The sequence below is a fragment of the Oxyura jamaicensis genome, chromosome Z, assembly GCF_011077185.1.
Source record: "Oxyura jamaicensis isolate SHBP4307 breed ruddy duck chromosome Z, BPBGC_Ojam_1.0, whole genome shotgun sequence".
In the NCBI taxonomy this organism is placed as follows: Eukaryota; Metazoa; Chordata; class Aves; order Anseriformes; family Anatidae; genus Oxyura; species Oxyura jamaicensis.
In genome coordinates, this window is record NC_048926.1 from 3855553 (window position 1) to 3879433 (window position 23881).

Below are 23881 nucleotides of genomic sequence, written 5' to 3' on the forward strand. Positions count from 1 at the left end.
ATCAGTCTCTAGAAAAGCATATTTCTTTCTGCTGGCATACAGGGGTGCCAGGATAACTAATTCAAATTTAAATAAAAGAAATCTATAAAGAAGTAACCTAACCTAACCATAGGTGTCTACAGTGAAGGAGTTTACATGTCAGCTACATATCTAGCACCTCACTATGCTCAGGGAGGCTTGGACAAGACAGTTAATGGGCTTTAGGGTAAAATTAATTTGACTCTTAACATTTGATTAGATGAATCACTTCCTAATTTCCATTTACTGCTTTGACTAGAGTTTTGCTGATGCTGGTTGAAGCCAGGATGGCTAGGTCATGCATAGACCCCTTTGTTGTAGACATTTATAGCCGGAAAAAATCTACCCCTCATGAAAAGCCTTTCCTTTTTAACCCCTATCAAAGCCTCAGCAACATCTGTACCTCTCATATTCTTTCCTTGGGATAAATGCTTTCTCAAGGATTCCTTCTTCCAAAAAAATCATTTTGCAACACTGTCCTTTAAAATGCCAAGTAGCTGCGGTGCCATGTTTTTAGTGAAACAGGATGTTCCCACAGGGACTGTCAGCTTATACTGAGAAAACCTGTTATTTTGCCACTACCAACAACTTTCAGAGAAAGTACCACAAAGTCTTAGTGCATGTGGTTGCAGAGTAATAAAATGTTTCCCCAGGAGTGCAATCCAGTTTTGGTTAACTTTACACATCTGCCACATAAATGGCAACACCAAAACTGATCATCCTGGGCTCCCTTTGTAGTCAATGGGATGAGGGTGGAAAAAGTACTTTTGGGGCACAATTCTTCTGTGTGTTTTGATATCTGTTTCAGGACGAAATGAATCACGTCCTGAAAGAACTCCATGGGGAGCCTGGAGTGACTAACAGTGGTAAACACCTACATGACTGACACAGTCAAGAGACAATGCGTGCTGTGCCATAGCAACATCATGGAAGTTGAATGTGATATTTGCCTGTCCCTATAGTCTAATATCTGAGGAATAAAGTAAGGGATTGCTCGGTTCCAGGTAGGATTTATGTAGCAGAGTACAGAGGTCAAGCTCTTGTATTTTTCTCTTGTGAGATGCAGAAAAGACATTGCCTGAATCAGTGTGTCCTACACAGAGACTGTAGGACTTGGGCTGCTGCATCTTTTTGAAGGGTTTCTTCTGAAACAAGTAGCAGCTATTTTGTACTTCCATCTTTTCCTGCTTCTCAAGGAAAAAATAAATGCTTGGTAAGTGGCAGTGGGGACCCTTGAAGCCAGGGGAAGTAAGAAGAGAGAAGTGTGTTTTCTCACATCCTTTATTTCTGCATGGCAAAAAGGAGAATAACCCAGTTGTGTGACCTGAGGGAATTTGTTTGGAAAATAGCTCTGCTGTGAAACTCTCAGGCGGCCAGGCAGCTGAAAGGAGTTTTTGCAAGCCAGCAATCCCAATTCATGTCACAGGAGCTGGGAGTGGAGCTTGCTTCACTCTCCTCTCTCAGAGCAAAGTTCTCATGTTTTAAACCCTGATGACCGAGGATGCTGGTGCTTGCTGAATTTCTTTTCTCCGCAGGATATGCAGAAGGGAAAGGTGAGCTATAAGAGAAGCCCACAGGAGGCCACAGAGGGGAGATGTTAGCAAGAAACATCTTTCTTTCACTTTCTAGGCAAAGACTATTGAGTACATTGGTCCATATTTCATCATCAAAGGGTAGCTCAGAAAAAGCTACAGATGAAGGAAAGAAGCATGTTAAATTTAATGTGAGGTATGTTAGAAAACTACCAGATGAATAAGAGAAGCATCTTAAAACAATAAACCACAGGATGTCTGGACCAACAACCCATACCACTGGAGTTTTCCAAGTTCCTGTTTGGTGATCTGAAAATATCAATGATTTATAGGTTTGACTTTTTTTTTTTTTTTTTTTTTTTTTTTTTTTTTTTTAGACAGTAAAGTTTATTACCTAACTTTAAAATAATTCTCAATAATTCTAGAAGGAAGCAAGCTAAGAACAAAACCCAGAGTTATTCTGCTCTACTGAAGTGCTGGGGGAATTAAAAAAATAAAAATTGGAGACAGTCAGCTTTTAATATTGTTTTCTTAAAGTAGTTGAAAAAATGCAATCAGATGGCAGCTTCCCTCTCTCATTCTCTCATTCACTTTTTTCTTTGGGACTGTGACTCAAATGTATGACCAGCTGGTATATACTGAGAATGCAAGTCCACTGGTCTTTGGGACTGTGACTCAAATGTGAAACTGATGTTAGATGTAAAACTGAGAGAAAGCTCTGTTTTGGGCAAGCACCAGTGATTGGAATAGTCAGACATCTCCATGTAATCCCTTCCATTAGGCAGGATAGTTATAGTTTGGTTGATATCCCAATGACACCAAAGTCGAAGGAAATATAATTACTTTCAGTAGGACCAGATCTTTACCTCTTTATGCTTGAGTACATTCCTTCTAATCTGAAAAGCCTTCAACTACATGTTCTGCAAACTTGACTCCAGCTACAAGCACATGGGTGGATTAACCTCTAGCAAGTCAAGCTGTCCTGACTTGCAAAAGCTGCAAACAGATGTCACAATCTCCAAAAGAGCTTTGGCTCAGCCCCAGGAACGGCCAATTTACCCCCTGGATGAATCAGGGGCAATTTTCCCATACGTTTTGCTGCCTGCCTTTCAGAGACCTGGCTGCTTGTTTCTCACGCTCCCAGACATACAGGCAGCAGGTTTGTGCCCAGCTGCCACCCTGCAACCCACTCGGGTTTATGCCTCTAGCTTTGCCTCTCTGCTCATGTGTCCATAGCCTCAGGGCTTGCTTTGACTGTGACTGAACTGCACCCTTCTCTGGGCTGGATTAAATTATTGCACACACACACACACAGAGGCAATGGAAAATACAGGGATTTTTTTTTTTTTCCCAGTTGTTCATTGAACTGTGATGGGAATGGCTCAGAAAAGAGGCATCACACAAAATGCCATGGGCTTTTGAATGATCATAAATAGGTAAGCTTTCTGAATGATGCCACTGCTGTCAAAACAACACTCAATACCAGCACCCTATTGTACAGCAGCACCGTGATGAAGAATACAAATATATTGAATCATCTGGGTATTTTTTTTCAGTATTTTGATGTTACCCATCCGTATAATGACCAAGTCCAGTTTGTGAGTTAGTGATTATTACCTAAGTGAAAATGGCTTCAGGCACAACAGGGAAAGTCATGAAATGGAAAACAAACAAGCAAAGTAAAACTGAAAATCTATCAACTGATCGATGAGGTGCATGTGTTTCTTCAAGAAAACAAAGGCGGGTTTAACTCTATAAATAAGACTGAAGCAAAATAAGAGAGCTTTGCAGATGGTAGCACATGTAACAGCACTTGTGTTGACCCCAAGAGGCTCACCTCATTGCAAAAGATCCAGAAGTACTCTGTGCCCCTTCACTCCTACACAGACTTGCATTTGCCTTTGCAGGATGTACAGCTTTTTGACACTGACTTCTTATGGGCAAATGAATTCTTGCATCAGCTGAGAAAGAAAGCAAGTGTTAAGCTCACACTAGCTCTTGTCTTTGCACTAGAAGCTGTACAGGATGACACCGCTTCACACAGCAGGGGAAGAGGATCACCAGCAGAACCCTCAACCAAAGCTCTGACAAAGTGACAGTCAAAGAAGACAGACATGATCTGACTGCATCTTCACAGCGAGGGCACTTGCTTAGCCTGAAACTGACAAGATAAAATTAAACTACACCAAGCTGATTAATCTTAAAGGAGCTTATTATTATTATTATTATTGTTATTTTAAATAAATGATGTTTTGGGCAAAGACGAGTAGTCCAGGAGGAAAAAGGCTTATATTTTTTTTACATTCCATAATCCACCTTATCTGCTGTGTTTCCTAAATTATTACTTCCCCTGAAATAGTCAAATGAGTTTTGATTACATAAGCCCCAGTTATGATCAGTTACACTCAGCTAGGTGGGGAAACGAAACGTGAGCATACAACTTCCAGGCCATTAAAGCCTGGAAGAGAGGGATCTAGGGGTCGTGGTTGACAGCAAGTTGTATATGAGCCAGCAGTGTGCCCTGGCAGCCAGGAGGGCCAACCGTATCCTGGGATGCATCAAGCACGGCATTGCTAGTCGGTCAAGGGAAGTGATCGTCCCACTCTGTGCTGGTGTGGCCTCACCTCGAGTACTGCGTGCAGTTCTGGGCACCACAGCACAAAAAGGACATGAAACTGTTGGAGAGTGTCCAGAGGAGGGCGACAAAGATGGTGAAGGGCCTAGAGGGGAAGATGGATGAGGAGCGGCTGAGGTCACTGGGCCTGTTCAGCCTGGAGAAGAGGAGGTTGAGGGGGGACCTCATCGTGGTCTACAACTTCCTCATGAGGGGGAGTGATAGGACCCATGGGAATGGGGTTAAGCTGAGGCAGGGAAGTTTAGGCTAGACATCAGGAAGAGGTTCTTCACCGAAGGGGTGGTTGCGCACTGGAACAGGCTCCCCAGTGAAGTAGTCACTGCACCAAGCCTTTATGAATTTAAGAAACTTTTGGACTGTGCACTAAGTCACATGGTCTAAACTTTTGGGTAGACCTGTGTGGTTGTAGGAGTTGGACTTGATGATCCTTATGGGTCCCTTCCAACTCGGGATATTCTATGATTCTATAAAACTTCATTTTGAAGGAATCACAATCTTCTTCTGCATATGCTAACCTGGATTGTTCTGAATAAACTTCAGGACTCAATAAATGTGTCTCTCTGAAGATTGAAATAGATATATATATATTTTTTTTTCAAAAAATACTTACTCAGGTTTGATTATTACTATCCTGCTCAATACAAGTCTGAAAAATCTGTCTGATATTTCTTGCTGTATGGAAATAAGCCCAGGATGCAGCTTTTCTTTACAGGCATAAAAGTGGGCAGCATTGCTTTGTGCATCCTTGAGCTCTGTTGGATGAAACAGAAGGAAACACACTGAAAGGAATAATATTGCACTGGCCTGTAGATTCCTGGCCTTCGGATGACTTTATGAGTTTTTAACATCTGTAATTTAGACAGTACCTCAGTGATGCTTCTTTCAACCATATGCCAGCCTGAAGTCACAGGATGTTAGCGCATAACCAGGATAAAACTTACCAAAAGGCATTTACTTCCTTCTTACACACCATGAAAGAAAGAGCAGTTCAGAAACAACTCTGACATGACTCCTGCAATAACACCATATCGTTTCTATAAAACCTTAGCTCCAAAAAGACTTAAGATTGTTCCTTGGACAGACTTAATAACCCTGCTGGTTCTGACCCTCAGGAACACATGGTGACAAAAGATCTGTCAGATATATTGGGCCACAGCCACTGGATGCCATAAAAATAAGCAGTAAAACCTTGAAATCGATAGAAAATTTTACAGGGAGTTGGTGTAAAGATTGTAAAATAGGAGTGATGTGCTCACCTACATGCTGATACTTTTTTAAGGGATGTGCTTTACCCTGCCTGCAGGTCTGAAGCTGCAATTAATGCTAATGGGAGTCACACACCAGCAAGTGTAGGAGGGGGTCAGGGAGATGCTAAGGGACAGGAGAGCTCAGGTATCCTGAGCTGGATTTGGAACCCAGATGCATAGGTGGAAAAAGAGAGAAGTGGCTTTTATCTGTCTCTGAGTACGGGTTATCACATTTTGTTTAGTCATTAAAAAATGTTATGGCATATTTAGATATGCATTTTATATGACTGGTTTAGACACATTGCACTAGACAGTAAATATATGTGATACAATAATTATATGACAAGCAGCTTTTATTTATTTTTGTATATGCATACATTCCCCCCCTCCCCCCCCTTTTTATACATATTTTTTAAGTTTACCCTTTCATATCTATTGATACAGCTTTTAAAAAATGTTCTGTATGGGTAAGAGTATGTGTACAGTTCTAGCTCTGTTTAGCTGGTTCTTTTGGAGATGTCTTTGTGGAGTTGCATGCTCATTTGGCACACAGGTTCATATTCTGATGATCTCAGTTGGTGAACAGTTCCACAGATCTTTGCTTCCAAGGGAAGGTTAAAAGTGTCCTTGACTTTGGTACTCTTCCAAATAGTCCTCTATAGACCTAAATAAGAAGAGCCTGTTCCACTATTGTGTCTGTAACATTTTTGTGAGCAGGCTGGGGGCTTTGCAAAGATGCAGACCCCCGTGTTGCCTCCAGAAGGTCACACTGTTTTGTCAGGGGACACCACCCCCTTATTACACTGGATATTAGAGCAGGCTCTTTGTCCCACAGAATTAAAGGAAATTATTAACTTTATACCAGGTAATATAAAAGTCAGATCTATTCCAAAGATATGGAGTTAGAATAAATCTACAAAATGAACTCCTCTTTCATATGCAAAAATTATTCATCCCAGGTCAAAATTACCTATGCCTGGTCACAAAATGCCCATTTGAAGCATCAACTTGTTATCCCTTGCAAATACATTAATCAAGTAATAACACCTCAATGGCCAATACTCCAAAAGAGAAGCCAAAGAAATGTATCTGTCCATACTGAAGCAAAGACTGTACAGTTCAACTAACAAAGCAAATGGGGAAGAGCACTGCATCATCTAGCTAACACTGAACTGTGCTGTCCATCCTCTCCACATCTGCCCAGCACAGCTTGTGGAAAGCCACCATGTTCTCTCCCACGGGTAACTGATGTCCTCTGTGGCCTGCCTGTAAAGAGAGGAAAGCAGCACAGCAGTTTTCACTGAAGGAAAGGCACCTTCAGCTTTCTGAACAGTCCTGCATGGGGAGCCAGGATTGCTGCAGTGTTAAGTAGTAATTAAAAATACCTTTCACTCTGTAGTCCCTTTAGAAATTAAAGTGCTCTGGAATTTTATGAAGATTCAGGTATGTGATGACTAAAATCTCTTTGTGGAAGGGACTGATTTCTTTTGATCTTTTTGCAATGCAACAGAGCAAAAAGATGCTCTGTGCTCACTGGAGGCATTTCAGTCCTGTAACAAAACCAGAGCCTGCAACATCTTGTCACCTGCAACTGCCTGTTTCTTGATTTTGTTTCTGGTGCCCTCTCTCAGTCCAATGCTCTGTACAAACCACAGCTAGCACAGACCTAGCTCATAGAGAAAACTCCCCATGTTTAATTTGTTTCAGTGGACTTTATTTATTTATTTATCATTCCTTGCTTCCTCTTAAAGTCTTTCATGTCTTGCAACCCCTTAAAGTCTTTCATGTCAGATGGACACAGCATTCATGGACACAGCATAGATCTAGGAAGTCAGCATTGTGGTCTCACCTTTGTATGGAGAGGAGCTGCTAGGTTTCTATCTTACACATAACAGGATCAGACACAGAGAAAGGTTATCTATAAAGATACAGCAGCAGTGGTGCTAGACCCCACATATCCTGGCTCTTCTGTTTTTGAGAAGAACCCAGGATCTGGCTTTAAAACACTCCCACTGAAGAAAAAATAACAGATACTGCTGTGCAAAGAGGTCTTCACCATTGTAAATGTCACCATTTTAAGCAGGCCAGGGGTCTAAACTGCTTCCAGAACAAGAAAAAACACATATTGGTCTGAAAGGTCTATAGGATCTAACCTAAAAATCCATTGTCTACAAGATGCATTCTTGTATGCTGATGGGATGGACTATATGTCAAGAGCTGCACACATGCCTGCACACAACTCTTGCTTCATTCGGTTACTGGATAGAATAAAAGATGCTTTTATTCAGTGGAAACATGAGCAGTCTAAAGGAAACTCTTTCCACTGAAGTATTTTTGGGCCTGGGATTACCATAGAGGCTTTTGCTCAGATCTCTAAATGGATTCTCCCTGGGAAACAGGAGGTTACAAAAGCAGATGTCTGCTAGACACAATTGCCTATTTCCCCCCAAGTGGCAAAGTCACTCAATTTGCTGAGTGAGGAAACCACTACAGCACAGTATATAATATCTCAAGGCATTTGTTTCAGGACACAGCTTTCTTTCATTATCCACTCACAGCCTTCAGCATTTCTTCAGACACACATTATTAAACCACAGCTAATTATTAAATATTTAACAAAGACTTTACAGTACATTGACTACAGCTACCAAGGTAGGCAGAGCTACACAGATTGATTTCCCTGTGTCTTGAGCTCAGTATACATCAAACAGCATGGATCCTTTGAAATTTCAAATCACAAGGCTGAGTTTGGACCATTGGTAGTGCTCAAAAGGAAGCGATTTCTTTATCCCATGAATATTTTTATGTCACTGAAAAAAAATTCAAGACAGAAACAAAATCTTGGAATCCTAAAAAAATTTCTTCAAAGTGAAATATATATATATATAGTTTAATAAAAATTATTTTCTTGTAAGGGACTTCAACATTTAGAAGGTAAGATTCTTTCAAATGGAAATGCTTTCTTTTATTTTTTTCCTTTTCTTTTTTTTTTTTTTTTTGTTAAATTTAAAAGAAAGTGCCTTGAAATTTTCAAGAGAAGAGGAAGAATTTAGTTAAAGCCAGTCTCATTCAGTGGTAAGTTTTGCTAGTGTGACCTTTCAAACTTGGGAGTTGGCAGCTTGATGTTTACGTTTCAGCTTTAAAGACCTTTGTTGGAATCCAATTTACTTGTCATGTAGAATAAATGTTGGGACTTCTATTTAATCCTTTCACAGATATTTCTCCACATAGATTAATGAATTTTAAAGCCATTATGATCATCTAGTCTGACCTCCTGCATAACACGAGTCATAAAATGTCACCCAGCAATTCTTGCATCAAGCCCAATCATCTGTGGTTGAGCTAAAGCCATCACACCATGTAGCATGACTTTCAGCATCTACAGAGGAGCTGAGCAGCAGCATGAATCCCAGTTTAGCAAAGCTGATTTTTATCACAGAGAGGGGTGATGACTGATTAGATTTGCTGAGTTCCCATGGACTAGAAGAAGCACAAAATTCACACTTGGATGTCTTAAAAAAAAAAAAAAAAGAAAAAGAAAAAAAAAAGAAAAAGAGCACTGCTCTCTTTATCCCACGTTTTTGAAATCGTCCTTATTTACTGACCTCAGGATCCAGGATCTCTGGCATATGCTGCTAGTATTATTACAACAAGATGGCAGGCTGGTCCTCAAAATTTTGATCCACTTTCCAGAAATGTGGGCTGGCAACAATGATTAAGCGTGACTGGGAAGACCTATGGCCCATAGCATGGCTCTTGTGGTGTTTGTTGAATAATTGGTACTGCCAGACTTAGCTGCCTGGAGCACAGGAAGGGAGCACTCACCTGAAAGGTGTCAGAAGCTCTGGAAAACCTTTCTTCTCCCTACCCACCTTTGTCGTTTAGGGCAAAGAGATCCCCAGGGAAAATTTATCTTGTGAAAAATAATGAGGAAAAAAAAAGGAGGAAAAGAGAGTCAAATAGATATTTTGATGGATTTTTTTGTTGTTGTTGTTGTTTGTTTTCTACTTTCATTCTGATACCATGTTTCTTTGGAGTTTCTATGTCTATCTATCTATCTATATATCTATGGTCATTTTGGCCATTATTTAAGAATTATAAACCAATACATATGAACATTCACCATTTTACCTTTTCAAGATGCTGAGCAAATATTACAGTAATTGCCCCTGACAAATATTACTAGTTGCATTCTCTCCAAGAGCAGAATTACTGCAGTGAGATGGCAGGGAGGGAGCACTATGTCTCCCAGTGCCCAGGGCAAGTCCAAGATTTCCCACACATCACCTTCACATTGCAGATTCACATTCAAGAGACATCTTGTTCCTCTGTTAAGCACCTGGTGAAGGTACAAACCTGGGTTATCTGAGAGGCTTTTTTTTTTTTTTTTTTTTTTTTTTTAACAAGCCAGCCACAGAAGTGGGGTTAGATACCGGGGATTTCATCTTGTTTGTTTGATTTTTGGTATAAAGATGGTTGAGAATGTTTGACAGAGTAACCATTCTGGTGAAAATGGGGAACAAAGCAGCATTTTCTCAGTTGGAATGTGCTTGTTCCAGTTAAAATTCTGTCAGAGAATTTTTATCAGTACCAAAACATTTTTTTTTGTAGTTGAAATGAGAATCTGATTATTTTGAATCAGAGTAAGCAGAGACTCAGATAGTAGGTAGGTGCTGATACCACAAGGGGATGGTTCTGTTGATGGAGGTTTATGAAAATTTACCCAGGCCTGATAGGTTCTCTGAAATGCCTATAACTTCTTAAAGAAATTTTGTATGAATACATTCCTCAGATTTTGAAAAATCCATCAGAACAGTAATCTCACTTCTCAGCAAGCCTTGTGTTGGCTCAACAGTCCATTCTTAAATTCAGTGTTTCTCAGAACCACCACACTCTACAGGCTTCAGCAAAGCAACATTATTTTGCCTCAAAGAAATTCCAGAACCATTTCTCTTAAGATCAATAGGAAGTGTGCCTGTGCATTAAAGGGGTTGCCTCATTGATTTTGATCAATGGAAAGACAACCACTGACCTCCGTGGGGTTAGATCATACCCTGGGTACAGCATAGGGACGTACAGATGGCAAAATCTGTTTGCAATGAAGTCAGTAGGAGCTGTGCTTTAGTATAGCCCAGTATTGATTCACTGGATGGCAAAATCATCAGATCAAATGTCCCTGCTCCCTATAAATTATCCAAAGCAGAGAAAAAAATGACCTCACTGGTAATTATGGGAAATGCACAGCACATTTTCTCAAAATTGGATTCCCCTGGGATAGACTTTGAGGAAGACTGTATATTAGTTGCCCTTTGAATAAAGAGGGAGATAATTTTTCTGTGATGTTCAGCAAGCAAACAAGAAAAAACACAGAAAGAACCCAATAAAAATGTTTATAATTAGGGTGCTTAACAGTGCTTATAAGACTGGCTTACTCAGGAAAAAAAAAAAAGAAACTTCTTCCTATTCCTTCCCTTCCTTATTAACTGCATACTGAACATTTCCTCTTTCCGTTTTCTCCCATATTCTGAAAATAATTAGGAAGACAAATTTGTAAATTAGAAGACTTTTTATGGTTAAACTAATCCTAGAAGGAGAATAAATGATTGAAATTTTTTAGGGGGAGGGCTGTATAAGTCATCAAGCATGCCTTGTTTCTCTCAATAAGGCAGAGCCAAAAAAGAACTGAGCTAGATTCAGATCTTGCTTAAGTTATATTTTAAAAATGAACATTTCCTCTTTCCGTTTTTTTTTTTTTTAAATGAAAAATTCCCATTTTACAGCTGCTGCTGAGAGTTGGAATAATTTCTGCCAACACTCACTGCCTAGTTTGGTTTGGGCGAGTCACACCTATAACAAGTGTTTTGGGGCTTGTATGTAACCTGCTGGCTCTTGTTAAACTGCATTTCAGCCTTTGATGTATGTGAAACAATATTGCCAGTCCCCTTTACCACACAAATCATAAGGCTGACTAATAAAAATACAAAGATTGTGTATATAATAATGAGCTCCCAAAGGGTGGAAAGAAGGCTCTTTCACACTGAGCTGCACACAGGCACGTATTAATGTAGTTTGATTTGATCATTGGAAAATTGTGTCCTGTAATTACTAGGCAAACATGAGATGGAATGACAGGAAAATGCAATGAAATGGAGCTTTGAGGTGGAAGATGAATTTTCAGAAAGTGCAGTTGGGAAGGAACACATACAAATCCAGTGCAACTGCCTTGAAGTACAAGGGACCCATTGATTTAAAAATGAATTGTATGCTCACTTAGTGCTGCAGGACCTGCATGGGGCAGTATAGACTAAGAATTATTGTGAAAGAGCTGGATTTGGGGCATGTAGGTTCTCATATAAAAGGCACCACTTCTGGAAAAGGTCAGCTTTTCTGAGTGGCTCACCTCAGGCATACAAAATTACTGACCTTTTTTTTTTTTTTTTTTTTTTTTTTTAATTTTAGAAAAAGGATATTCAATTTCAATTTCAATAATCTATTTTCTGTATGATAAAAATACTGACTCTCTTTATTGGATGTTATGATGATTTATGAACTAGAAATTTGTTACAAATTCCCTAAATGCATTCATATATAACAAGAGTTATATTAATATATTGATCTCAATCTTGAGATGATAATGTTCCACATTGTTATTCATTATTATTTGCAAATGCTGAAATACATTTGTAATGTAGAAAGTTGCTCACTCAAAATCATTCCATGGGCTAGTTGTCACACTGTCAAACTCTTGGCTTTCCTATGTCCCAACCCAGGACTTACATCAGCAGCATAGTACCCACATGCAATACACAATTTTCCCTAGAAATGGAAACCCAAAATTGAATTATTCTGCAGACTTCCTTAGTGATACTTAAAAAATTCAAGCCAACCTTATAGGTTGTGTGTATTGCAACTTAGAAATGGAAGGATGTATTTGAATACCAGTAAATCTTATATTTTCTGTGTCCCCTGAAAAAAAAGAATGAAAAACTATGTTACAAGATATAAGGACAACACGGGAAAGTTGATGCTTTCAGTCTTGTTTCATTTCCTGCATTTGAATACTTTTATATGGGAATAGGCATAGTTGGGGAGAAACGTTAAGAGGAGTTTAATGCAAGGCTGGTGTATTGGTAACATGTGTCCTGATGATAAAAGAGAGTGAGCACTGATCACCTTATCCTTTCAAATCCCACTCTGGAGGCCAAACCTATTCGCTTGCAAGTCGGTTCTCAAAGTTGCCATTAACAAGGAGAACTGTGTGCTCCTAGAAGTGCTTGTGAACTCAGTAAGAGTGTTACTAATGGATTAGTGTTCTGACTCAGCTTCTCCACACTCCTCCTTAATAGACAGTAATTGCTTATGTTCAGAGCATTTGAGCGCTAGCCTAGCACATGCTGCCAAAGTCTCAAGAAGTGACAGAGTTGCAATAAAGCTTCTTGAGAAGAGAAACGAACAATTAATTCTCAGCAAACAATAAAAACAGAATAAAAATTAAAGATGTAGGGATCCTAATAACAATGATGTGGCTGGTGGTGCCTTTATTAGTCTCCTTTGTGTTCTTTCTTGAAACATTTATCATCAATGAACTAGCTGATTATTCTCTTTTAATTACTTCATATGGAATAATTAAATAAAATGAAGACAATAATCTTTTATAGGTGGTTATGAAGAGGAACATTTTTCTCAGGGAACTGAGTATAGATTTCTTTCCCCTCCCCTTTTCCTCCCAAGGCTGCAGGAATCAAATGCATTCAGTGCTACAGCATAAAGAGAGCCTCTGAATTCTCTGAATTATTTATTTTTAATAGTTAACCATCATTTAAGAGCCTCACCTGGATGACCTATGATTGAAGATCAAGCCTCATTGAGCACAGTGTTTTGTTCTGATGAGACGTTTCCAGACAATTTCCTGTGTGTTATATGAGAAGCTGGAAAAGCTGCAGACTGCACATATTCAAAAGGGCCATGGTGCCCTGCTGAGATTTCCCAGACACCTGGAGCTGTTGGTCTGCCCCTCTGCATAAAGCTGTATGCTGCACCGTGTTGAGTGCACAGGACAGGAATCTCCTTTGAGGTTATCCCTAATGAGATGGCTTTCTCCATTGCAACAGCACCCCATAGATTCTTGCCTGCTCTGTGATCACAGCTCAGACCCCAAATCTGGATGAGAATACAAGACAGAGAGATAGGGACCAAGACTCTGGGATGAAAGTGTTCAAGAGATGGGCCAGGAGAAGGAGAAGAGTGAAGCTGGCTCTGAAAGCTGATCTGGCTGCCAACAAGTTTGGCCTTCCCTCACTGATGTGAGATGAAGAGCATTTTTGATTGCATATTCTTGCTTTGTCCTAGCTAAGTTCCCTTGCAAAGATCTGTCCCAAGCAAAGATTTTTCCCAAGCAAAGATCTGTCAGGTTAAGAGGAAATAGAAGAATGTGATCTGTTCTCTTGTACAAGAGAACAGAAGGGATGGAATTCATTCCTCTACATTTTAGGAATCTGAGCATGTCTCTACCTACAGTCAACACAGAAAATTAGTATTTCAAAGAGGGGGGAATGCATCTCAAAAAAAAACTGATATGGGGCATATGAATCATTTGTTGTGTATACCCTTCCCACGGTCTGGGGTTGTTACAACTCAGACCACATATTACAAGTGTCCTTACAAAGCTGATGGTGAGGTGGTCAGCAAGAAGATGGGTTGACAATGATGGCAATGATATTTCATACTACACAGCTCTGAATACCCACCAATATTTTTTGCCTCTCTATTCCTGCTGAATTGACAAAGAGGAGCAGACTGGCTGGCTCTCCTGTGGGGACTGCATCTCCATTCATTTCTAGGAGCAGATAAAGGCACAAAACTGTATGCTAACTTCAGACACCTTCACTGGGTGGGATGAGGCAGGGGGTAGCTTTCTCTGAGGGCCTTTGTTTGACCCTTCTTCCCAATCTGCTGAGTACAGTGCATCAAATTCTTTGACAAAAAAACTCTCCAAGCACTGTGTTTAGGGGAATTCAACTGCTGCCCTGAAATACATTTGCTCCAGCAGGCAATGGGAAAGGGCCTGTGATGAACTGTGGCTTTTCTCAACCTTTTATCAGTCTTGTCTCCTGTGTAATCACAATCCCAAACCACAATCTTGATATAAATCACACTTAAAATTTAGTTATAAATGGGATTTTTTGAAAGGAAAGATGATCCTTTGGGTAAGGTGCTTTTAACTTCATGGTAGTCCTAAGAGTAAGGGAGTTCTGAATCCGGAGAAGCAATCATTATTTATAACACAGTTCTTATAATACTTTCCTCTTCAAGATTTGTTTACCCATCACCATTGTTTCATCATAAATATACCCATTTTACAGCTTAATGAAAAGAACTCTTTTACAGCTTGAACTGAGCAGATCTCGGGAATGTATTTCTTTCAGAGGGGCCTGCACTATTGAGTGTCTAATCTGGGCTGTGTCAACCTGCACAGCCGAACACACAGATGCTCAAGATCAGAGTCAGTATTGTTGTTGTCCCTTAAATTATTTTGCAGTCACATGGAAACATTTAACCCACCAGTGCTTCCCCCTAGCCGCTTGCCCTTGTTCCAGGACAACACTGTCGCCCTGTGGTCTGAGTCTTGGCTCACCCTCTAGTCTAGTTGAACAGCAAACCATCTCAGAAAATTTGTTTCTCACAGGGCTTCCAGTGTCATAACATACTACAGGAAAAGGCCATCATTTTGACTGTGCTTTACAGATGTCAAATCCTTCACGGGACTCAGTTTAAACTTTAGGCTCAGTGTCAAAAATAATACAAAAAACTGGCTGTAATTACCTCCTGGACTTAGCTTGCAATAAATTAAAACAAAACAAAACAAAACAAAAAACACACCCCACATTTTAAAAGAATTTTGACTTTCTGCCTAGATATATATTTTTTCACTCCTTGCTTGGAAACTTAAAGAAGGGAACAATTAATGAAAACCAATTGCTGAAAAAGTCATGGTTTTCAGATCATGTTTGTTTTCATATCTTAGAGTAGCCTGCTGTTTCTTAACATAATTTTAATTCATAAGGAAACCCCAAGACAAATTAGAAATGTAGATCAGATGTGGAAAGATATAAAATTATTTTTATTTTGAGCCCATATTATTGACTACCCTCATGTATGCCTCATTTATTTATTTATTTATTTATTTTTTCCTCATTGACCACTCTAATGGTTCAGTATTTTTATAGCATGCATCATTATAATTAAAGGAGTGTATATTTTTATGGATGAAATGCCCTTCTTGCAGCTATTGCCAGAGACCGTAAGTAAAATGCAAATTGCATGCAGACTTCTGGAATGGTAAGAAAAATCGGTTTGTTTTCCTCCTCCAGCATACTATAATTTTTAGTTTTGCAACTTTTTCCTCCTCATGTGCAGCAGAAAACAAAAGGTCTGTGATGCCAGATTTTGTGGGATTTTGGAGCTTAATAGAAGCAGGAGATATGAGCTGAGGTATCTTGCTTAGATTTGCAAACTGGGAAAAATATCACCACATAAAGATGATTATACAACACAAAACTTCCAGGTTACAAACAGGTAGAATTCTCAGTCCATTCCCAAGACTGGAAATTTGTCCAGTGATAAAGATTTGACTGTGAAGTTCACTCAACCAACAGTATCAATGGCAATATTGTTTCCTAAATCGCTTGTTTCCAAACCCAGTCTTACCTGTTCTGCCTCTAATTGATGCCTCTCCATCCTGTTTTACCATCCTGGGTACTGTGGAGATGAGAGGACTCAGATGCTTTATCATTTACCAGGGGAGAAGGAGGCAAGGGGTCTTTGTTGCACTGGATTTTTCTTGGTAAACAAGGTTGGAGCTCTGCCTTTTACCGATAGACTCCATTATCCTTTGATAGGGACTGTTCCTGGTAGGATGGACTTTGTCTTTTTGCTGATGCCTGCCTCAGGCTATATTATATGGGTTTGGATCGCTCTTAGCTCTCTTATTTCCTGGACTTCAGTATGACCATAGACTATATGTCTCATCCAGACTTTTAGTCTAGTATTGTTTTTTTCTCATTTCTGCTGCCTGTTTTTAAGCATTATTCATAATTTATTAGATGTTTCAGTCTAAACTCAGTCTAGCTTCTGTGAAGGTACTCCACATTTGTGTTACATATGTGTATACCAACATACCAATCCTTAAGTAATTTGCTTGAATTTTCAATAAAAAACAAGGCTAACTTTTAGCCAGAATATCTGTGTCAGATCAGTCAGTGCCTCTTATGGGATTACTATGTGAAACTCAACATGGAAGTTTTTCAGAGTAAATAGTGAATTAATTATTTTGTCTTTATCACTAGAAAAAGAAAGTGCTAGTCTCTTTAAGTCAAAGACCTTGGATCCCCTACCAGAAATGCTTGTGTTTTTCAAGTTCTATCTATACAAGAAACATGAGGCACAGTGTGTAAAATACATCAAATTTTGCCAATTTTTTCATTTGTCAGTGTGAAAAAGTAACTCTGCAAGAACTAATTGGTGCCAGAAACTCATTTTATGGAAGTGATCAAAATGAGTAATTCTTTGAGTCTAATGGATTTGCTTCAAAAGGGAAGCAAAATGAGCCAAGAAAGAAGCACATAGAGAGTTTTCCAAGGATTTAAGGTTAAATAAAACACCATCTTTCAGAAGTGTAATGAATGACAAGTAAGAAATCAAGACCTTCAGCCACAGGAAGAAGTCACACTTTTACTGTAAGGGAGGAAGCTTAAAAGAGAGTGGCATAATGGAAGTGAACCAATATTTTTTTAGTGCATGTAACAGAGTCATTTTTTAACCCCCAACACAGAACAATCCATGTGAAGTCAGCACAATTATTGGTAAAAGGAAGATGACATGACAGTTTTGTGTGATAATTTTTGCAGATTAAAATTGTTTTAAAATGATATTTAAATGATTTATAAAGGGTGAATCAAATGGTGGCATATTTTAGAATGCTGGTTGCTGGAGGGTGATGGAAAGACAGGTATATTTAATCACACCATCTCATAAAATCTTGGTCTGCACTCTGCAGTGTATCTCCCTCCCCTGCCATACTAAAGCATGACCTGAAACAAGAAGAGAGTTGCAGTTTTGCATGACTGAACAAGGGGAGCACAGATAGAAGGGGAACAAAGGTGTAAAACTTATTTTACCACTACTGGAACATTGGTCATAAGATTTAAGTGAGCAGCAGTGGGTTTGACCACTTGATGCTTGCCCATGGTGCAAGCTGAGCATGTAATTTCCACTTCTCTTTCATCCATATTCCCTGTTCAGGCTGACAATTCTTCAGGACAGACAATATCTAACCCTGTACATAGTGTCTAATACAGTGTGTGATCAGCCCTGATCAGGACATATCCAGGTGTCAGTGCAGCCAATACATCTCTGGACCCCCAAAAGAATCACCCAGTTGTGCTACAGAAGAAAAACAATGCAATGGCTTTTCCAAATTAATTGTTTTGTGACGTTCTCATAACAAGCAACTTGCTGATTTCAGGTAGTCTCGTACAGTCACCTGAGGAGCGAGGATTATGAACAAATAACATTGCAAAGGGAGAAAGTTTTCCCCAGGTCAGAAAGCAATGGAATAAAAATGGCACTGTGTCTCCAGGATCCCAAGCATGATGAATCAGAAAATGGAAAACCATTAAGAAACAACAAGTCTTTGAAAGAAGAGAGATGGGATTCAGCAGATCTGGGGCAAAGAAGTAGTTTCTACATACAACACAGTTGTCCAGTCAGTTGGAGGTACATTGCACAGTTTCTTCACCACCTGGAGTATACGAAACTTTTCCTTACTCCACCTTCCTCATATTTAATGTCTTGTATAAGCCCACTAAATCCAATGAACTTATATCATAGTAAAAATGTATTTGTAGTAAATTCTACTCAGTCTAATAACTCTGTCACTGAGCTTGCAAACCCTTTATTTATGGATTTCACTTTCTTGACTGATGCAGATATTTGGGTTAAGTAACTTTACATCACAAAAATCTCACTATCAGACATTTGGTTATTCCTACAGTTTAACATCAAATGTTTGAGGCAAAAGATAAACAATTCAGATAAAAATAATGGTACCACTTAAAAACCCATGCTTAAAAAAACAATCTTGCCAAGATATGCAGTAAACAGCAAAGGAGATATATCTGCTCTTTACTCCTTTTCCCCATAGGGATGAGGATGTCTTTTAAATCTGCAGAATCCACACAACATGTGACAAGAAATGCCAACCCACCAGCATGAAAAGAGAGATATATCTTATCCATTAAAAAAAAAAAAAAAAAAAAAGGAAAAAAAAGAAGACAAATATAATGTTCAGGAGAGTTACAGGAATGAATTTAAAGGAGTTTCAAGTCCAAAATTCCTCCTTGTGCACTGGCTTATGTGCCCTGCAGATCTCTACATCACTAGGTACCAGATGTGGTTGTGCAGTGCCTTGCAACATTTTATAGTCAAGCCATTGGCATCACAGTGGTATCTGCTTCTGTTTTGCCTCAAGCTTTTAAATGTTATATGTCTAGAAATAGCATTTTATCACTTTCCTTTACTGGATCACCTTCAAGAGTCACTTGAACATGTTCTACCAAATGAATTATTCACTTTTGCAGGGATTGTGGGAGTTATTGGTGCTGTGATCTCAAGATTTCTGCTCCTTGCACACAGTCATTTTATCTCCTGGTGGCTGAAATGCCTTTTGTCTAGTCCAGTTTAATAGGATCAGCTCGGAAATATTGAGGAGAAATGTAATGGCTTGACGTATGCAGAAGGAAAGATTAAGTGACCAAATAATCCTGTTTGGATATTGGCTCTATAAAAATAACAGAACAAAGCAGATAAATTTATTTTTAACAGTAAGAGAAGTTCTGTCTGTTCACCTGGGAAAATCTCTTCCTGCCTGACACAGCAATCCTTTTTCTGCATGGCTCAAATTTGGTTGGCACTAATCAAGCTCTTATGGTGAACTATTTGAACGCAAATGAAGTTTAAAGATACAGTAATGTCTCATTTCAAGATGGATCCTCATGATTAGAAGAATAAATTATCCCAAGCATCCCCACATGCTGCAAGTTTATCATGCCTGTTTAACATGTCTGAAGAGATTTCACAGTGCAGATATTTTGCAGCTTCTCTTTTTATCTCAAAGAGAAACAATTACAATATTCTCATGTTCCTGCCATCCAATTATTTCTGCTTTTCTTTTCTCTGTGATTTGCTGATAATATGGGCTGGAGAAGCTCTAGGTGAAAACAGGGAGCTGATTTTTAATCAGCCATTTAGGATTTTGGTTGCAATGACCAGAGTTTTCCTGGGCTAACACAAAACTAACCTAAGCCTAACCTTGAGGCTCACTGGGGTTAGGAAAGCAGAAATTGAAACCGAGGATGAAATCATCAATTTGCTAAGACTGTCAGTCAGTGGTGGAGGCCATCTGTCTTAAAGGAGAGGAAATTAGAGCAGCCTCTTCACTCCTCAGTCTCTGGGAGTGTTTCTTCATTTCTGGTTGAAATCATTGTACTGAAGAGGTGCAACAATGAGGCAAGAATAGGGGTCTTTGATGGGGTCTTTTCTTTCACATACCCACAGGAGCAAGGTACATTTTCACCACAGTCCCACTGCTGACCCCTTGAGTGTTTTGGAAATCCAGCCAGAGTCACAGAGGAGCATTACGGAGCAAAACGTCCCCCTTCTTAACTGAGGGAAGGGAACTCCTGGGCTCCATGTGGAACAAGCACTGAAGGACAACCTGCACAGTTAGGCTGACACTGAACACAAGCCTATTCTCCCTCACCATTTCTACCACCTGTATACTGGGAGAATCTGACTGGGAGGGCTGGCTTGCACCTGAGCAGTCTGTATTCAAGCAGTGCAGCACAACTGTCTGAAAGCATCTGATGTGCACTGTCAGTCCTGGCTTGGACACAGCCAACATGTGTGCACCCCTAATCACAGGGCTTTGATGTTGTCCTGAAAACATTACATTTTCTCACCTGGTTTCAGATCCATTCTTGAGTCTAATTCTCCACAGACATGAATTGCACTAAAGGGGAAGGGTATTTCCTCTATTTATTTTAAATTTACCTACCATTTATTTTAACATATGAGCACCAGTTCTCATATTACTGCATAGTATAAGGAGAAGGAATGATCAGCTTTTCTTGTACCATTCATCATCTTAAATAGGCCAATTAAGCCCAAGTAATTATCCTTCTTTCCAAGTTAAATAATCCAAGTCTTTGCAGCTTCTCATATGGAAAGTCCATCATGCCTCTAACCCACTGAAAATTATATGGTGCTAATTTAAACCATGGCCACTTGTAACATGTGTATCTATGTCTGTATCTACTGATGCTATGCTTGTCAGCTAATTAAACATGTGTAACACAGAAAACACCACTCCGGCGTTTTGTTCCCACATCTACTAATGAAGGCATGGTGATATTCTGGGTTGTAAAAGCAAATTGTATGTGCTGAAGGTGGTCTGTCACCTTCCAGAGGGCTCTGAGCCATGGATGCTTACAAAATTGTGAGCATGTTTTACTCCTTGACCTCTAGAGACAGGGTGCTCTTTGGCTATGTCTACACTATCCTGTTTCCCTGCCAGAGATTCCCATTGCACTGATGCAGCCTCAGATAGAGGAAACTTCAATTATTTCTGCAGTCCAAATAATGTCTAGGGTCCCCAGCTGAGATCAAGGCTCCATTGTGCTCATGATGGCATAAACATGTATTTACAGACAGTCCCTGCCCTAAAGGGCTTATAGTCTAAATAGAAGAGACAGATAAAGAGTGGGAGAGAAAATAAATGTGGAATGACTTGCGCAGCTGCTGGGACAGCTGCTTTGGGTGGGAGCTGGGAACAGGACCCAGTTTGGAAGGGCTCGGGCCTGTGCTTTCACTACTGGGCTATCTTGCTTGGCTGAGCCTTTGCCACAAAAGACTCTTGTGGAAGCTGATGTTTTAATCACCACATCTTGAAAGCACTTGGTCACGGAAAGCTTTGGGAACAGTGAAGTTAAGATGCAGAGTTACTTGGCAGATTGGCACCCTTGCATTGCACCAGCTGCTGTTGTGGTAGAGGTTGTGAAAACCTGGTGTTGGAAAAGCCACGCTGAAAGAAATGCGGGCACAGGTGACTGATTGACATTAAGAGCTCAGAATTCAGGTTGCAAGAAGCTTTGGTGAGCTGAGCAAATGAGCACTAATAACTCATTTAACACCAAAGTTAAATAGGTCTTTGACCAAAAATAGTAATAATGCTTAAATCTGAACACAGATTTCATCGTCTCTTTCTACTCCAGTGTGAAAGCTCTCTGGTCTTGTGTGTTGCTGACTAATAAAAGAAAGGAAAAAGAGGGAAGTCTGTAAGCCAGGAGGTGTCAGTGCCAGGGACATACAGAACTTCTCTCCCTGTAGTTTTTCCCTGTCAGATTAACATCTCTTCTGTGAGCTAGTGAAAGCAGCTGGGCAGTCTGTGGCTGGTCCACACTGGGTATTCAGGTAACTGTTTCTTTTCACCACGGTGAGCTGTTTGTGCCTCCCATTCAGTTTTGTAAGCACTGGTGAAATCTTACTCTTCTTCAAAGCTGGTAAGTGTGATCAGATTTCATACTTATGAATAAGTTGCTTGTCCATATAAGCACCATCCTACTTGCTTTGCCTATGACAGACTGTCATAGAATGTGCAAGATTTAAGGCAGCTGTGACCAATTCCCTGTGTCCCAGGAAGACCTCCTAATGTAGGAGTCTCTGCTGGGCAGACAAGGCCTGCCAGGGTGCTACCACACATCTGGTCCTTTCTAGGGCTACCTGGTACTCTCCATCACTCCTCATTTGAGGTGTTTTTGCTGGCTGACTGAATTTCTGAGGGACAGAGCAGTGCAGCAGCTGCAAGGTTTGCTGTGATCTCTGCAGAACATTCCCTCTTGTGAGACTCTTTTCCACCTTCTTGCTCACAGTCACTTCAAGAGACAGACTCCTCCCTCCTACTCTCTTTGAGATGGAAATGACTGATCCAGCTCCTACTTGATTTTTTTTTTTATTTTTTTTTTTTTTCAATAGATAGTAAGCTCTTCTGCTTGTGTGCACTGCCTGGTCTTTTCTTCATGCTCTCCCACCACGAGCACCAACCAGCAAACTAGCTGGCCTCATGGCATTAACACTTGCCACTTCATCACCAGTGGCATAGGAGGAACATCTTCCACACACAACAGTACTTACTAGCCAGTGGATACACAGCCAATTAAGACAATAGATTTACAATAATATATAAACATATAATGTTTTACTCCTTTAGATAGACACATATTAGATTTGGAAGCCATTTTCCTCAGAACCTTCCTGCTACATCCCTCAGTCTTCTCTTGGTGTATTTCTCTCCTCTTTAAATCATAACCAAAAAGTCTCTTGCAACTTGTTTCTCAGTCTGGGTAAGACATCTATATAAACTACCCTGGGTAAAAGTGGTGAACACCTTATGGAGATATTCCTGGCATTTGATTTTTAGGATGCTTTTAAATTAGGTTAGCATGCATGTCTTCTTTCATGTTGAGTTTGATCTAATGACCTAGGTACACCAGGACCTGTGTTTGTCACCTCTAGCCACAGATGTACCTTCTATTGTCACAGAAAAGAAAAGGCACCTTTTAAAGGTGATTTAGTCAATCTTAGATCTGATCTGTACTCCAGAGGACCCATATTCCTATATCCTCTTTATCTATCAAGGTGTCCTAGACTGGCAAACTCCCAACACCTATGCCTGGTAGCAAAAGCTATGTGAAATAATGGCAGCTTTGGGAAGGATCCTGCCATGCTAGCTTTGTCCTATTGCTGCTATACCACAGGGTCCTCTCTTAGCAGAGACAATGTGAAAACCCTCAGAAGCCAGAATCCTGCCAGCGTAGTTGTGAAAACCTCACTGAACAGCATATCTGTGTCTACAGTAGGATTTTGTTGGCAAAGATTCATTGGCTGGGTACATCTGAATTTATTTTGTGCTCTTAGCCAAAGAAGCTATGCCAGCAACATCTCATAGCATAGACTTCACCACAGTAGCCCATCATAAATGCACTCACAGAGGCACACAGAATGGTCATTAAAAAAGATGTTCCCCAGTTCTCTGCTAAGTTCTTGTTGGTCACTGATATGTAGCAAAGTTAAAAATAAATAAAAGAACCAATCTGCCAGCCACTTAATGTGAGTCAACAGCTGTCTCTTTGTGCTAGTAGGAACTCCAATCAGAGGTCATGATTCAAATTAATTTTAGCAACACCCAGCATTCTCCCTGATGAATATGATTCTTTTTGGGTCAATCCTGGGTCATGTAAGAGTCAAGAGAAAGCACTTTTGCTAAGTTTTTTTTTTCTTTTTTTTTTTTTTTTTTCTTGGGACCAACTCGCTGCAAAGCTACTCCTTGCCAGAAT